Source organism: Ranitomeya imitator, chromosome 6 (genome assembly GCF_032444005.1).
Source record: "Ranitomeya imitator isolate aRanImi1 chromosome 6, aRanImi1.pri, whole genome shotgun sequence".
Lineage (NCBI taxonomy): Eukaryota > Metazoa > Chordata > Amphibia > Anura > Dendrobatidae > Ranitomeya > Ranitomeya imitator.
This window is the reverse complement of record NC_091287.1, coordinates 385,332,875-385,349,587: the sequence shown is the minus strand read 5'-3', so window position 1 is coordinate 385,349,587 and position 16,713 is coordinate 385,332,875. Positions and strand designations below refer to the sequence as shown.

Genomic DNA, 16,713 nt, shown 5'->3' with positions numbered 1-16,713 from the left:
CGGTGATCTGTGATGTCCCCCCCTGGGACAAAGTGAAAAAGTGAAAAAAAAAATTTCCACACTTGTAAAAAAAAAAATAAAAAAAAAATTCCTAAATAAAGCAGAAAAAAAAAAATATTATTCCCATAAATACATTTCTTTACATAAAAAAAAAACAAAAAAACAATAAAAGTACACATATTTAGTATCGCCGCGTCCGTAACGACCCGACCTATAAAACTGGCCCACTAGTTAACCCCTTCAGTGAACACCATAAGAAAAAAAAAAAAAAAAACGAGCCAAAAAACAACGCTTTATTATCATAACGCTGAACAAAAAGTGGAATAACACGCGATCAAAAAGACGGATATAAATAACCATGGTACCTCTGAAAACGTCATCTTGTCCCGCAAAAAACGAGCCGCCATATAGCATCATAACCAAAAAAATAAAAAAGTTATAGTCCGCAGAATAAAGCGATGCCAAAATAATTATTTTTTCTATAAAATAGCTTTTATCGTATAAAAGCGCCAAAACATAAAAAAAATGATATAAATGAGGTATCGCTGTAATCGTACTGACCCGAAGAATAAAACTGCTTCATCAATTTTACCAAACGCGGAACGGTATAAACGCCTCCCCCAAAAGAAATTCATGAATAGCTGGTTTTTGGTCATTCTGCCTCACAAAAAAATCGGAATAAAAAGCGATCAAAAACTGTCACGTGTCCGAAAATGTAACCGATAAAAACGTCAACTCGTCCCGCAAAAAACAAGACCTCACATGACTCTGTGGACCAAAATATGGAAAAATTATAGGTCTCAAAATGTGGAGACGCAAAAACTTTTTTGCTATAAAAAGCGTCTTTTAGTGTGTGACGGCTGCCAATCATAAAAATCCGCTAAAAAACTCGCTATAAAAGTAAATCAAACCCCCCTTCATCACCCCCTTAGTTAGGCTAGGTTCACATTGCGTTAATGGGTTAACGCTAACGGACAGCGTTGCACGGCGAAAATGTCACAATTAACGCCGTGCAACGGGTCCGTTAGCACAACCATTGACAGCAATGTGATTTTCAGGTGTAGCGCATCGCTAGAGCGTGCCATTTTCGGCTCGCGCTAGCAAGGTGCCATTCTTTTGTGGCGCGCCTCAGACGCTGCTTGCAGCGTCCGCGGCGCGCCCGAGGTCCGATCCCCGATCTTCCAGAGCGGGGACGTTAACGCGACCACTAAACACGACACCTAAAAAGACATTGTGTTAGCGCAATCCGCTAGTGCTAAACGGATTTCCCTAACGCAATGTGAACCTAGCCTTAGGGAAAAATAATAAAATTAAAAAAAAATGTATTTATTTCCATTTTCCGGTTAGGGTTAGGGTTAGGGTTAGGGCTAGGGTTGGGGCTAGGGTTAGGGTTTGGATTACATTTACGGTTGGGATTAGGGTTGGGATTAGAATTAGGGGTGTGTCTGGGTTAGGTGTGTGGTTAGGGTTACAGTTGGGATTAGGGTTAGTGGTGCGTTTGGATTAGGGTTTCATTTATAATTGGGGGGTTTCCACTGTTCAGGCACATCAGGGGCTCTCCAAACGCGACATGGCGTCCGATCTCAATTCCAGCCAATTCTGCATTGAAAAAGTAAAACAGTGCTCCTTCACTTCCGAGCTCTCCCGTGCGCCCAAACAGGGGTTTACCCCAACATATGGGGTATCAGCGTACTCGAGACAAATTGGACAACAACTTTTTGGGTCCAAGTTCTCTTGTTATCCTTGGGAAAATAAAAATTTGGGGGGCTAAAAATCATTTTTGTGGGAAAAAAAAGGATTTTTATTTTCACGGCTCTGCGTTGTAAACTGTAGTGAAACACTTGGGGGTTCAAAGTTTTCACAACACATCTAGATAAGTTCCATGGGAGGTCTAGTTTCCAATATGGGGTCACTTGTGGGTGGTTTCTATTGTTTGGGTACATCAGGGGCTCTGCAAATGCAACGTGACGCCTGCAGACCAATCCATCTAAGTCTGCATTCCAAATGGCGCTCCTTCCCTTCCGAGCTCTGCCATGAGCCCAAACAGTGGTTCCCCCCCACATATGGGGTATCAGCGTACTCAGGACAAATTGAACAACAACTTTTGGGGTCCAATTTATTCTGTTACCCTTGTAAAAATACAAAGCTGGGGGCTAAAAAATCATTTTTGTGAAAAAAAAAAGAATTTTTATTTTCACGGGTCTGCGTTATAAACTGTAGTGAAACACTTAGGGGTTCAAAGTTCTCACAACACATCTAGATAAGTTCCATGGGAGGTCTAGTTTCTAATATGGGGTCACTTGTGGGGGGTTTGTACTGTTTGGGTACATCAGGGGCTCTGCAAATGCAACGTGACTCCTGCAGACCAATCCATCTAAGTCTGCATTCCAAATGGCGCTCCTTCCCTTCCGAGCTCTGCCATGCGCCCAAACAGTGGTTCCCCCCCACATATGGGGTATCAGCGTACTCAGGACAAATTGGACAACAACTTTTGGGGTCCAATTTATTATGTTACCCTTGTGAAAATACAAAACTGGGGGCTAAAAAATTTTTGCGAAAAAAAAATAAATTTATTTTAACGGCTCTGCGTTATAAACTGTAGTGAAACACTTGGGGGTTCAAAGCTCTCAAAACACATCTAGATAAGTTCCTTAGAGGGTCTAGTTTCCAAAATGGTGTCACTTGTGGGGGTTTTTAATGTTTAGGCACATCAGGGGCTCTCCAAACCAACATGGCGTCCCATCTTAATTCCAGTCAATTTTGCATTGAAAAGTCAAATGGCGCTCCTTCCCTTCCGAGCTCTGCTATGCACCCAAAAAGTGGTTTACCCCCACATATGGGGTATCGTCGCACTCAGGACAAATTGCACAACAACTTTTGTGGTCTAATTTCTTCTCTTACCCTTGGGAAAATAAAAAATTGGGGGCGAAAAGATCATTTTTGTGAAAAAATAAGATTTTTTATTTTTACGGCTCTGCATTATAAACTTCTGTGAAGCACTTGTTGGGTCAAAGTGCTCACCACACATCTAGATAAGTTCCTTAAGGGGTCTACTTTTCAAAATGGTGTCACTTGTGAGGGGTTCCAATGTTTAGGCACATCAGGGGCTCTCCAAACGCAACATGGCGTCCCATCTCAATTCCAGTCAATTTTGCATTGAAAAGTCAAATGGCGCTCCTTTCCTTCCGAGCTCTGCCATGCGCCCAAACAGTGGTTTACCCCCACATATGGGGTATCGTCGCACTCAGGACAAATTGCACAACAACTTTTGTGGTCTAATTTCTTCTCTTACCCTTGGGAAAATAAAAAATTGGTGGCGAAAAGATTATTTTTGTGAAAAAATATGATTTTTTATTTTTACGGCTCTGCATTATAAACTTCTGTGAAGCACTTGTTGGGTCAAAGTGCTCACCACACCTCTAGATAAGTTCCTTAAGGGGTCTACTTTCCAAAATGGTGTCACTTGTGGGGATTTCAATGTTTAGGCACATCAGGGGCTCTCCAAACGCAACATGGCATCCCATCTCAATTCCAGTCAATTTTGCATTGAAAAGTAAAATGGCGCTCCTTCCCTTCCGAGCTCTGCCATACGCCCAAACAATGGTTTACACCCATATACGGGGTATCAGCGTACTCAGGACAAATTGGCCAACAATTTTTGAGGTTCAATTTCTTCTCTTACTCTTGGGAAAATAAAAAATTGGGGGCGAAAAGATCATTTTTGTGAAAAAATATGATTTTTTATTTTTACGGCTCTGCATTATAAACTTCTGTGAAGCAATTGGTGGGTCAAAGTGGTCACCACACATCTAGATAAGTTCCTTAGGGTGTCTACTTTCCAAAATGGTGTCACTTGTGGGGGGTTTCAATGTTTAGGCACATCAGTGGCTCTCCAAACGCAACATGGTGTCCCATCTCAATTCCTGTCAATTTTGCATTTAAAAGTCAAATGGCGCTCCTTCCCTTCCGAGCTCTGCCATGCGCCCAAACAGTGGTTTACCCCCACATATGGGGTATCAGCGTACTCAGTACAGATTGTACAACAATGTTTGGGGTCCATTTTATCCTGTTACCCTTGGTAAAATAAAACAAATTGGAGCTGAAATAAATTTTGTGTGAAAAAAAGTTAAATATTCATTTTTATTTAAACATTCCAAAAATTCCTGTGAAACCCCTGAAGGGTTAATAAACTTCTTGAATGTGGTTTTGAGCACCTTGAGGGGTGCAGTTTTTAGAATGGTGTCACACTTGGGTATTTTCTATCATATAGACCCCTCAAAATGACATCAAATGAGATGTGGTCCCTAAAAAAAAATGGTGTTGTAAAAATGAGAAATTGCTGGTCAACTTTGAACCCTTATAACTCCCTAACAAAAAAAAATTTTGGTTCCAAAATTGTGCTGATGTAAAGGAGACATGTGGGAAATGTTACTTATTAAGTATTTTGCGTGACATATCTCTGTGATTTAAGGGCATAAAAATTTAAAGTTGGAAAATTGCGAAATTTTCAAAATTTTCACCAAATTTCCGTTTTTTTCACAAATAAACGCAAGTTATATCGAATAAATGTTACTACTAAAATGAAGTACAATATGTCACGAGAAAACAATGTCAGAATCGCCAAGATCCGTTGAAGCGTTCCAGAGTTATAACCTCATAAAGGGACAGTGGTCAGAATTGTAAAAATTGGCCCGGTCATTAACGTGCAAACCACCCTCGGGGCTTAAGGGGTTAATTATACAGCCATTCTAACAAATCTTTAAAGTAAATAAAGAATTCTTATCAGGTCTAAGAGATATATTAAAGATCTTGTCCTCTACTTGGACAACTCTTTGTCATACCCCACGCTTGGCCTCAATAATATAAAACCTCTTATACCCACCGCACATGCTGGCGCTGTTCCCGCGGAGTCGGCACTCGCTCTCCATGGGGCTCTTGTGGATTTGTTGCAACACGTGGCCCTGGTGCCCAATCAGAGCTGGTTTCACCAATGATGGGGACAGTGACGTCAGCGCTGAATGGGCGCTGGGGTTACATGTGACAACAATCGCACGAGAGCGAGTGCAGACACCGCCAGAACGGCACTGTCACGGGACATGAGTATAAAAGTTTTATTTTTATCAGGGCCACGTGTGGGGTTTAAGAAGAGGTTGTCTTAGTGGTGGACATCCCCTTTAAGTAATGTATTCAGTTTGTCTTATGAAATCCGGTAACAAATCCGCTTTAGATATAGCTATTTCACCATTTCTCTGGTTAATGATTCATCCAGACAATGGTTAGAAACTAATTTTAATCTTATTTCCTATCTATGGAAGTATGATGATTTTCACAGATTAGCAGATTTGTGAATGTAATAGGTTAACAGCCACTAATTTCTATTCTTATCACATTGTGCTACAAATAGCTGAAGTTAGTTAATATTTAACCAGCCATTGCAGAATCCAAGGTGTCTTTATACCACTGAATGGGAAAAATTTAGAAATGTCAGCTAATGCATTGGACTTTGTAAATGCAAATTAAATGTTGTTAAAAATTCTGTTAAAATGCCATCATTTCTGCAATTTGTTTATGAATTTGATGGAATTCTACTTACACAGTATGATTGCAGAAAATAGATAAAAGCTACCGTAATTATACACATACATGCCCTGATTTGTTGGCCTAAAATGAAGTAAAAGTCGAACAGTGTAAATCCTCTATTTCCCATTGTTTCTTTTATTCCTTTGTGTAGTATTTGATACTTTTATTGTTTACCGCTTGTCTAGATCTCTATTAGATTTCTGTTACTCAAAAATTACATATTGTTCAAAATGAGAATGCTTGGTCTGGGGGAAAATGTGTGTAAATGGGTTAGTAACTGGCTTAGTGATAGAAAGCAGAGGGTGGTTATAAATGGTATAGTCTCTAACTGGGTCGCTGTGACCAGTGGGGTACCGCAGGGGTCAGTATTGGGACCTGTTCTCTTCAACATATTCATTAATGATCTGGTAGAAGGTTTACACAGTAAAATATCGATATTTGCAGATGATACAAAACTATGTAAAGCAGTTAATACAAGAGAAGATAGTATTCTGCTACAGATGGATCTGGATAAGTTGGAAACTTGGGCTGAAAGGTGGCAGATGAGGTTTAACAATGATAAATGTAAGGTTATACACATGGGAAGAGGGAATCAATATCACCATTACACACTGAACGGGAAACCACTGGGTAAATCTGACAGGGAGAAGGACTTGGGGATCCTAGTTAATGATAAACTTACCTGGAGCAGCCAGTGCCAGGCAGCAGCTGCCAAGGCAAACAGGATCATGGGGTGCATTAAAAGAGGTCTGGATACACATGATGAGAGCATTATACTGCCTCTGTACAAATCCCTAGTTCGACCGCACATGGAGTACTGTGTCCAGTTTTGGGCACCGGTGCTCATGAAGGATATAATGGAACTAGAGAGAGTACAAAGGAGGGCAACAAAATTAATAAAGGGGATGGGAGAACTACAATACCCAGATAGATTAGCGAAATTAGGATTATTTAGTCTAGAAAAAAGACGAATGAGGGGCGATCTAATAACCATGTATAAGTATATAAGGGGACAATACAAATATCTCGCTGAGGATCTGTTTATACCAAGGAAGGTGACGGGCACAAGGGGGCATTCTTTGCGTCTGGAGGAGAGAAGGTTTTTCCACCAACATAGAAGAGGATTCTTTACTGTTAGGGCAGTGAGAATCTGGAATTGCTTGCCTGAGGAGGTGGTGATGGCGAACTCAGTCGAGGGGTTCAAGAGAGGCCTGGATGTCTTCCTGGAGCAGAACAATATTGTATCATACAATTATTAGGTTCTGTAGAAGGACGTAGATCTGGGTATTTATTATGATGGAATATAGGCTGAACTGGATGGACAAATGTCTTTTTTCGGCCTTACTAACTATGTTACTATGTTACTATGTTACTATGTTCGATCTCTAACGTTACAAATTTTACCCATTTGCTCCTTGTGAACACAAATCAAATCAGAAAATTCTACTTTATCAGCCAATATCTCTACTTTCAGTATTTTTTTTAACAATTGCTATGGCCTAGTTTATATAGTGAAACTAGGTAAGAGGATCATGTTTGACTTTTTAGAGGCAAAGCCATTTTCTACTGATTACATTTTCAGACCATGTTCATGGCTAATGTATCAAATGATAAATTAAGTCTATAAGGTATTCTGAGAGTGGATGGTAGGCTTGTCTTCATCTAAGACAAAGACTAACGCCTCATTCAGATGTCTGTGTTGCATGTGCGTGTTCTACCCTTTATTTCACGGATACAACTCAAGCCCATTATAGTTTATGGGGCTGTTCACATGCTTGTGTTTTTTCACAGACTGTGTGTCCTTGGAAAGCTCACGGAGACATGTCTGTTTTATTCTGGTATCACAAGTGAAAAGTGCCAATACAACTCTATGGGTCTGTGAAAAACACGCCCAGCACATGGCTGGTATCAGTGTGTGATCTGTGTGCTGTTCATGCTTTATTTTGCAAAGGATAAGGGAAGCTTTGTAATTTATTTTCCATTTGTAAAAAACACTGATGACACTGATGGTAAAAACGGACACCCAAACCCAACACTGATGACACACTGATCCAACACACGTACCATTTTTCTTTTGTCTACGTGAAAATTATTGACATCTGTATTAGGCCTAAGGTTGTTGCCCTCTAACCTAAAACCTAGCTCAATGAGCTATTAGTGAAGGGAGTGTCTTATTAACAATCATGAGACATACCTTTTCACCTTAGATTTTCCCTTGGCTATTTCTTGAATAGAGCTGCAGTGTCAACCATTGCTAACTTTTTGTAGATATATCATTCAGTCTATACCTTTTGAAGAATTTCATTCTTTTCTGAAGAACTTTATTATCTTTAAATTGTAAGAGGAGGTTTATGTGTTCTGCTAAGCTCTTACCCAAAGAATAAATTGTCAATACTGAATAGTCAACATTTTGCTTTTTTATACTAGACAATGACTTGCTCACATTACAATCAACAACACATTGGCATTGGACTGTATGTCAAGGAAAAATTGTGATCCAGAAACATTTTAATTTTTATATTCGAAAATTATTGCCTTAAGTTTATAACTTTTATAAATTAAAATTCCTACTTTTTAAACTTAATTTTAAGATAGAAACAGGGAATGCAGGATTTTGATATCTGAAGAGACATACCTCTCAGATCCTGTAATCCTGTAAAAGCAAAATAATAATGTATTTCAAGTTTTAACATTAACTTCAGGGTGTAGGTTGATGAGCATGTTACAAGCATGAAATAATTCTATCTGGGGATTGTTGGGCGAACATTTTTACATAGTGAAATATTACTGTTTCCACCCTAAATCATGGATCCCAGGCACCCATAACCAAGTTCCAATTACATGAATATATTATTTTGCATGATATTATCCTGAAACTAAAGTAAATTCTATTAGATTTTACAAACTTCTTTTATGCTGGTTATACACAAACTTTTCAACAGAACCCAAATTGTTCAGGTCACACAATAACTATGTGTATGTGGCCGCCCTTGTTGAAAGATTTTGATCACAATAATTCAATATACTAATGCAGGGCAGAGGGGAACCTATCATCTGATTTATACTGCCGTAAATGCTTTTGCTTTTCATAGAGAATATAGTTTAGCGATATGGCCATAGCTGGAGACAAAACTAGTCTCTTTCCTTTAAACTTCTTTCTTGCATAAGTATATTGCAATATTGTATATTATATTGCATCATTATATTATACTAGATGGTGGCCCGATTCTAACGCATCAGGTATTCTAGAATATACATGTCCACATAGTATATTGCACAGCCACGTAGTATATTGCCCAGCCACGTAGTATATTGCCCAGTCACGTAGTATATTGCCCAGTCACGTAGTATATTGCCCAGCCACGTAGTATATTGTCCAGCCACGTAGTATATTGCACAGCCACGTAGTATATTGCCCAGTCACGTAGTATATTGCCCAGTCACGTAGTATATTGCCCAGTCACGTAGTATATTGCCCAGCCACGTAGTATATTGCACAGCCACGTAGTATATTGCACAGCCCACGTAGTATATTGCACAGCCCACATAGTATATTGCCCAGCCACATAGTATATTGCACAGCCACGTAGTATATTGCACAGCCCACGTAGTATATTGCACAGCCCATGTAGTATATTGCCCAGCCACGTAGTATATTGCCCAGCCACGTGGTATATTGCCCAGTCACGTAGTATATTGCCCAGCCACGTAGTATATTGCACAGCCACGTAGTATATTGCACAGCCCACGTAGTATATTGCACAGCCCATGTAGTATATTGCCCAGCCACGTAGTATATTGCCCAGCCACGTAGTATATTACCCAGTCACATAGTATATTGCCCAGCCACGTAGTATATTGCACAGCCACGTAGTATATTGCACAGCCACGTAGTATATTGCACAGCCCACGTAGTAGTAGTATATTGCCCAGCCACGTATGTCACAGGTTAAAAAATAAAAACTTAACATATACTGACCTTCCGAGGGCCCCTTGTAGTTCGGTCACATGACCGTGATGTCATGGCAGGTCCTTCTCGTGCAGGCGCGTAGGACCTGTGATGATCACATTACCGCAACGTCATCACAGGCACTGTGCGAGAAGGACCTGCCATGATGTCACAGTCATGTGACCGCGACGTCATCACAGGCTCTACGCGCCTGCGCAAGAAGGACCTGCCATGATGTCGCGGTCACATGACCATGACGTCATGGCAGGTCCTTCTCGCGCAGGCGTGAAGGGCCTGTGATGATGTCACGGTCACATGACCGTGACATCATGGCAGGTCCTTCTCCCATGCAATCCTTGGCACCAGAACCTGCCAGAGCGTCGCGAAAGGTGAGCATATAATGATTTTTTTTTTTAAATCATTTTTAACGTTAGATGTTTTTACTATTGACGCTGCTTAGGCAGCGTCAATAGTAAAAACTTGGTCACATTGGGTTAATAGCGGTGGTAACAGAGTGAGTTACCCGTGGCATAACGCGGTCCGTTACCGCTGGCATTAACCCTGTGTGAGCGGTGACTGCGGGGAGTATGGAGCAGGCACCGGACAGTGACTGCAGGGGAGGGACTAATCGGACTGTGGCCGTCGCTGATTGGTCGCGGCAGCCATGACAGGCAGCTGGCGAGACCAATCAGTGACATGGTGTTAGGGCTAGCGGAACGCACCAAGTAAATATAGATGTTTTATTGAAATTGATGCGTTCGCAGCCCGGGGTCCACCGTGCAGGAGAACCTGCTGCTAGCAAACGGTGAAACTATATGGCGGTATGAACTAACTCTGTTATTTCACAGAGTAGCCGTGAAAGCAAAGCACTGTGCCCTGTTAGACTTCACAGAGGCACAAGCTAACTACCCAACTGAGAGCAGTCAGTGGTCATGCATGCACACAAAACTCCTCGCCGGAGGTGCCAGCATTCTAGGGGCTTATTTCAGCCAGGTCCCTGAATACATACACACGCAATCACCTCGCCGGAGGTGCCAGCATTCTAGGGGTTTATTTCAGCTGGGTCCCTGAACACAAACTTACATGAGCACACTGGCGCAAAGTACATAACATAGAAAGATACTAGCGCATGGCCGTGCGGCCATGCGAGCCTTAAATAGTTGCAGCACGTACAGGACCTTCCTAGAAGGACCAATGAGAGGCTGCCACAGAGCCTGAGCACCTACAGGACCTTCCTGAAGGACCAATGGCTTTAGCTGCAGTATCTGAACATGTGACCCTCGATCTCCACTGAGAGATCTTACTCTGGGCATGCTCAGAACGAGAAAAGCAGGATTAGTCCCAGAAGCGTGTGCTCGCCGCTGCCCAGCACTGACTTCAATGGCAGAAGCTGGAAAAGCAGCAGTAACTCTTTGTACAAAGTCAGACTGAGCGAGACGCTGGGACTGACGTCTCCGCTGAGCAGGCTCCACTGCGGCAGGAGAAGAATGGGAGACCGCAGCGGAGATGGCCTGAGATTCCCCCTGTGCAGAGGCGGGAACTCGACCCCTCACACTTGGATTCCATGACAGACAGAGGCCGCGACCAATGAATATCCGTGACAGACAGACAGACAGAAGGACAGAAAGACGGAAGTGACCCTTAGACAATTATATAGTAGATATTGTGATCAAAACTTTTCTACAAGTCCCATAGACTATAATTTGGTATTGTGAAGATTTGAAGGTTATAAAGGCTATAGACACCGTTAACATGGAAAAAAATATTTTTTGCATATGTTGTTTGTTTGTAATTACTGAACGTGTGCACATAGCCTTACAGACACATATCACTGAATAAATCGCACAATAGAAGGGAATCTAACCTTACCATAACAATAAAGTCATTGTGTTATCTGTGTAAAGCTATAAACAAGCGTGAAGTTGTGTACAGGTATATTCTAGGGACCATAAAAGAGATTGTAGTGTTTGATACTACCTTAGGTCTGGTTGAATGCTCCATTTTAGAACAATGCTGACTTTCTGGTATAGAGAGTGCTGTTTGTGTATAGTGCAGTGTTCAGTTTGTACCGTACAGTCCGTGTATACTTATGGTAAATATCTTCCACTTCAGATGTGTCATTCCAGCAAGGTTATCTGGTTTTTTAATATGTTTGTAAACTTGCCATTAAGTCCTTGTAGTGAATGATTTTTCTAGTGTTTATTATCTTTTCTATCATTGCTTCCTATAACTCATGATATGCCAAAATTAGAGTAACAGGCTCCTGGGGAGCTCCAATTTTATCTGGAAATTAAGCTTACTAAGTTAGGTTTCTTCCAGATGACCTTTAAGATACTTTGGACAGAGAATGGTGACTATCTCTTCTGACTTACCCATGTACATACACATTCAGTTTGGCTCAGTGTACATGTGTTTTCATTGAGCAAAGGAGAGTAAGTCCCTGACGGACCCTTCCAGTAGCGGGTCCTCTTCCAGGGAAGCAAAATTATTGAGCATTTTAATTTACCATGACCATTTCTTCCCTCCCATGACATCTGTTGGAGGAGATACAGGCCCCTAAACACATTAGATTGGCAGATTGGTCCAACCTCATTCTAATGTGTATGAGAGCTTTACTTCAAGAAGCTCTCCTTCCATCAAAGTTTTTATCCTCTTAATATATAGCGAACATCATATTATATAACACTGAGTATTTACTATTGCTCATTTTGCCTTTCTAACCAGCTAATTCTTCTCTTTTCTCAGTGCTATGTTGAAACAAGAAGTCTCTTGTCCCTGCATTTATCATTCACCTTTTTAAGTCCTGGCCCAGCTGCTCTGCTCCTCCCCCCTGCCAAGGACTTTTGCAGTTACTTATGACTCTGACGGGGAAAACTGACCTCCTGTTTCTACATAGAATTTAGGAAGATTCAGCTAGTTTGTTTTCAATTACCGTATATACTCGTGTATAAGCCGAGATTTTCAGCCCAAATTTTTGGGCTGAAAGTGCCCCTCTCGGCTTATACTCGAGTCACGTTAGCGGTGGGGTCGGCGGGTGAGGGGAAGAGGGTGCTGAGGCATACTTACCTAGTCCCGGTGATCCTGGCGCTCCCCCTGCCCGTCCCACGGTCTTCGAGTGCTGCAGCTCTTCCCCTCTTCAGCGGTCACGTGTGACCGCTCATTAGAAAAATGAATATGGACTCCACTCCCATAGGGGTGGAGCCGCATATTCATTTCTGTAATCAGCGGTAACGGTGACCGCTGATAGAGGAAGAGGCTGCGGCACCGAAGACCAGCTGTTTGGGAGAAGGAGCGGGACGCCGGGAGCAGGTAAGTATGTGATATTTACCAATCCCCGTTCCACACGCCGGGCGTCGCTCCATCTTCCCGGCGTCGCTCCATCTTCCCGGTGTCTCTCTGCTCTGACGGTGCAGGTCAGAGGGCGCGATGACGCATATAGTGTGCGTGGCGCCCTCTGCCTGATCAGTCAGTGCAGAGAGACGCCGGGACCGGACGCCGGGAACTGCAAGCAAGAGAGGTGAGTATGTGTTTTTTTTTATTGCAGCAGCAGCAGCAATGGCACAGCTTTCTATGGTACATCAATGGGGCAATAATGAACGGTGCAGAGCACTATATGGCACAGCTATGGGGCAATAATGAACGGTGCAGGGCACTATATGGCACAGCTATGGGACAATAATGAACGGTGCAGAGCACTATATGGCACAGCTATGGGACAATAATGAACGGTGCAGAGCACTATATGGCACAGCTATGGGACAAGAATGAACGGTGCAGAGCACTATATGGCACAGCTATGGGGCAAGAATGAACGGTGCAGAGCACTATATGGCAGAGCTATGGGGCAAGAATGAATGGTGCAGTGCATTATATGGCACAGCTATGGGGCAATAATGAACGGTGCAGAGCACTATATGGCACAGCTATGGGACAAAAATGAACGGTGCAGAGCACTATATGGCACAGCTATGGGACAATAATGAACGGTGCAGAGCACTATATGGCACAGCTATGGGACAAGAATGAATGGTGCAGAGCATTGTATATGGGGCACAGCTTTATATGGAGCATCTATGGGGTAATAATGAACTGTATGGAGCATTATATGGGGCTCCTGATTCAATATGGATATTCAAAAACACTTAACCTACTGATGTCTCAATTAATTTTACTTTTATTGGTATCTAATTTTATTTTTGACAGTAACCGGTAGCTGCTCCATTTTCCACCCTAGGCTTATACTCGAGTCAATAAGTTTTCCCAGTTTTTTGTGGCAAAATTAGGTGGGTCGGCTTATACTCGGGTTGGCTTATACTCGAGTATATACGGTACATGATTTCATAGAACTAATGGAAAAGAGAAGAATTATCTGGGTAGGAAGGCAAAATGAGCAATTGTAAGGACACAGTGCTATATAATATGATGATTGTAATATATGCTGCTGCTCAAAAAAATAAAGGGAACACTAAAATCCCACATCCTAGATATCACTGAATGAAATATTCCAGTTGTAAATCTTTATTCATTACATAGTGGAATGTGTTGAGAACAATAAAACTTAAAAATGATCAACGTAAATCACAACTAATATCCCACGGAGGTCTGGAGTTGGAATGATGCTCAAAATCAAACTGGAAAATGAAGTTACAGGCTGATCCATCTTCAGTGGTAATGCCTCAAGACAAGGAAATGATGCTCAGTAGTTTGTGTGGCCTCCACGTGCTTGTATGTTCTCCCTACAACGCCTGGGCATGCTCCTGATGAGGCGCCGGATGGTCTCCTGAGGGATCTCCTCTCAGACCTGGACTAAAGCATCTCCCAACTCCTGGACCGCCTGTGGTGCAACGTGACGGGGGATGGAGCGAGACATGATGTCCCAGATGTGTTCAATCAGATTCAGGTCTGAGAAATGTGCGGGCCAATTCATAGCTTCAGTGCCTTCATCTTGCAGAAACTGCTGACACACTCCAACCACATGAGGTCTGGCATTGTCCTGCATTAGGAGGAACCCAGGGCCAACCGAACCAGCATATGGTCTCACAAGGGGTCTGAGGATCTCATCACGGTACCTAATAGCAGTCAGGCTATCTCTGGCGAGCATATGGAGGGCTGTGCAGCCCTCCAAAGAAATGCCACCCCACACCATTACTGACACACTGCCAAACCGGTCATGCTGAAGGATGCTGCAGGCAGCAAATCACTCTCCACGGCATCTCCAGACTCTGTCACGTCTGTAACATGTGCTCAGTGTGAACCTGGTTTCATCTGTGAAGAGCACAGGGCTTCAGTGGCGAATTTGCCAATCCTGGTGTTCTGTGGCAAATGCCAAGCATCCTGCATGGTGTTGGGCTGTGGGCACAACCCCCATCTGTGGACGTCAGGCACTCAAACTATCCTCATGGAGTCATTTTCTAACCATTTGTGCAGACACATGCACATTTATAGCCTGCTGGTGGCCATTTTGCAGGGCTCTTACAGTGCACCTCCTGTTCCTCCTTGCACAAAGGCTGAGGTAGCTGTCCTGCTGCTGGGTTGTTGCCCTCCAACGTCCCACTCCTCCAGCCTCTGGACACTACGCTGACAGACACAGCAAACCTTCCTGCAACAGCTCGCATTGATGTGCCATCCTGGATTAGCTGCACTACCTGAGCCACTTGTGTGGGTTGTAAAGTCCGTCTCATGCTACCACGAGTGTGAAATCACAACCAACATTCAAAAGTGATCAAAACATCAGCCAGAATACATTGGTACTGAGATGTGGTCTGTGGTCCCCACCTGCAGATCCACTCTTTTATTGAGTGTGTCTCGATAATTGTTAATAATTTCCATCCGTTGTCTATTCTGTTTGCACAACATCATGTAAAACTGATTGTCAAACAGTGTTGCTTCCTAAGTGGACAGTTTGATTTCATAGAAGTTTGATTTACTTGGAGTTATATTCTGTTGTGTAAGTGTTCCCTTTATTTTTTTGAGCAGTGGATTAAGAGGATAACAATTTTGGTGGTTGGAGTCCTTCTTTAACTTAATTTTAATATATATACACACACATATATATATATATATATATATATATATATATATATATATATATAATACAATGTGGATGCAATGTTGAAATTTTAAAAGTTCTACAACTCATTCTCATCTATACTTAGAATTAGGCTGAATTGTTAACACAATGACGAGAGCAGCGGTAGATGACTATATTAATACACTCACACTACATTGCATGTACATATACACACATTTAACCAATAAAAGAAGTTAGTGGGAGTGCTTCTTTGAAGGGAACCTCTCACCAGGTTTGGCCGATATGAGTTATGGCCACCTCCATTCAGGGCTTATCTGCAGCATTCTACAGTATATAGCTGTATACAACCACCTGATCTGACCTGTAAGAGAAGAAAAATAACTTTTATTATACTCACCTGCTGGGCAGTCCGGTCCGGTGCCTCCTATCTAATTACGATCCCAGTCCTCCATCCTCGGCCAAACCTGGTGACAGGTTCACTTTAAAGAAGACAATAAATGTACATTAGTAAGTGCCATTATATAGGTTTTCTCTACGTAGGTTCCCACTCTTGGTTTTGGCATACACCTACTGACGCAACATACTGGCCATATTATCAACATGTGAAAGTGCTTTTAACAATTGGTAAGCAACATTCAGCCCTTTTATTTCTGAGAACCAATGAAATACATACTGTACTGTGGTATTTTGCATTGCTGTGGTGTTGTATTACATTACTCAAATTTACTTTGGAGTACAGTAATTTTGTAAATGTCTTCTCTGTTGGCTGCCATCCACGTAAACTCCCCTCGAGCAAGAAAAAAAAAAGTACAGAGATGTTGTTCTCCATTGCTTTGCAGCCAGATCAGGATCGTCACTGTGCGGAGTAGATTCTCCGTCACTTACTACACAGTGATTGTGACCCGGACAAGTGGAGGCTAGGACGCTCCGCTGAAGGTAGTGGTGATATGTTTCTTTGTTGTGCTCTCGTAGACTGAAGGTATATGCTTCTTATTTTTTTTTAATTCTTTAGACTCTGATGAACAAGATGGACTGTTACTTGCTAATTAGACTTTTAGGAAGTGGATAAAAGCTTTAGTTTTGTCACAAACAGGAAAATACTACAGCTGTGTTACTGTCTGGAACTCCTTAAATAGTAGACGAGGGACATTAG

The 16,713-nt window shown here is 42.1% G+C and overlaps 1 protein-coding gene across 3 annotated transcripts in view; it reads left to right on the top strand.

The window, feature by feature from the left end:
* The window catches only part of ARHGAP28 (Rho GTPase activating protein 28), a 303,500-nt gene that overhangs the window by 103,334 nt on the left and 183,453 nt on the right, over positions 1–16,713 (top strand). The window contains exon 1 of one of the 3 annotated variants that reach the window (XM_069731079.1): positions 16,364–16,496. The exons of 1 other annotated variant lie outside the window; for it this stretch is intronic. The gene's annotated coding sequence lies outside the window, so the exon portion shown is untranslated. Of the gene's footprint in view, positions 1–16,363; positions 16,540–16,713 lie in introns of those variants that run through there. One more of the 3 variants, XM_069731080.1, reaches the window with a different exon arrangement.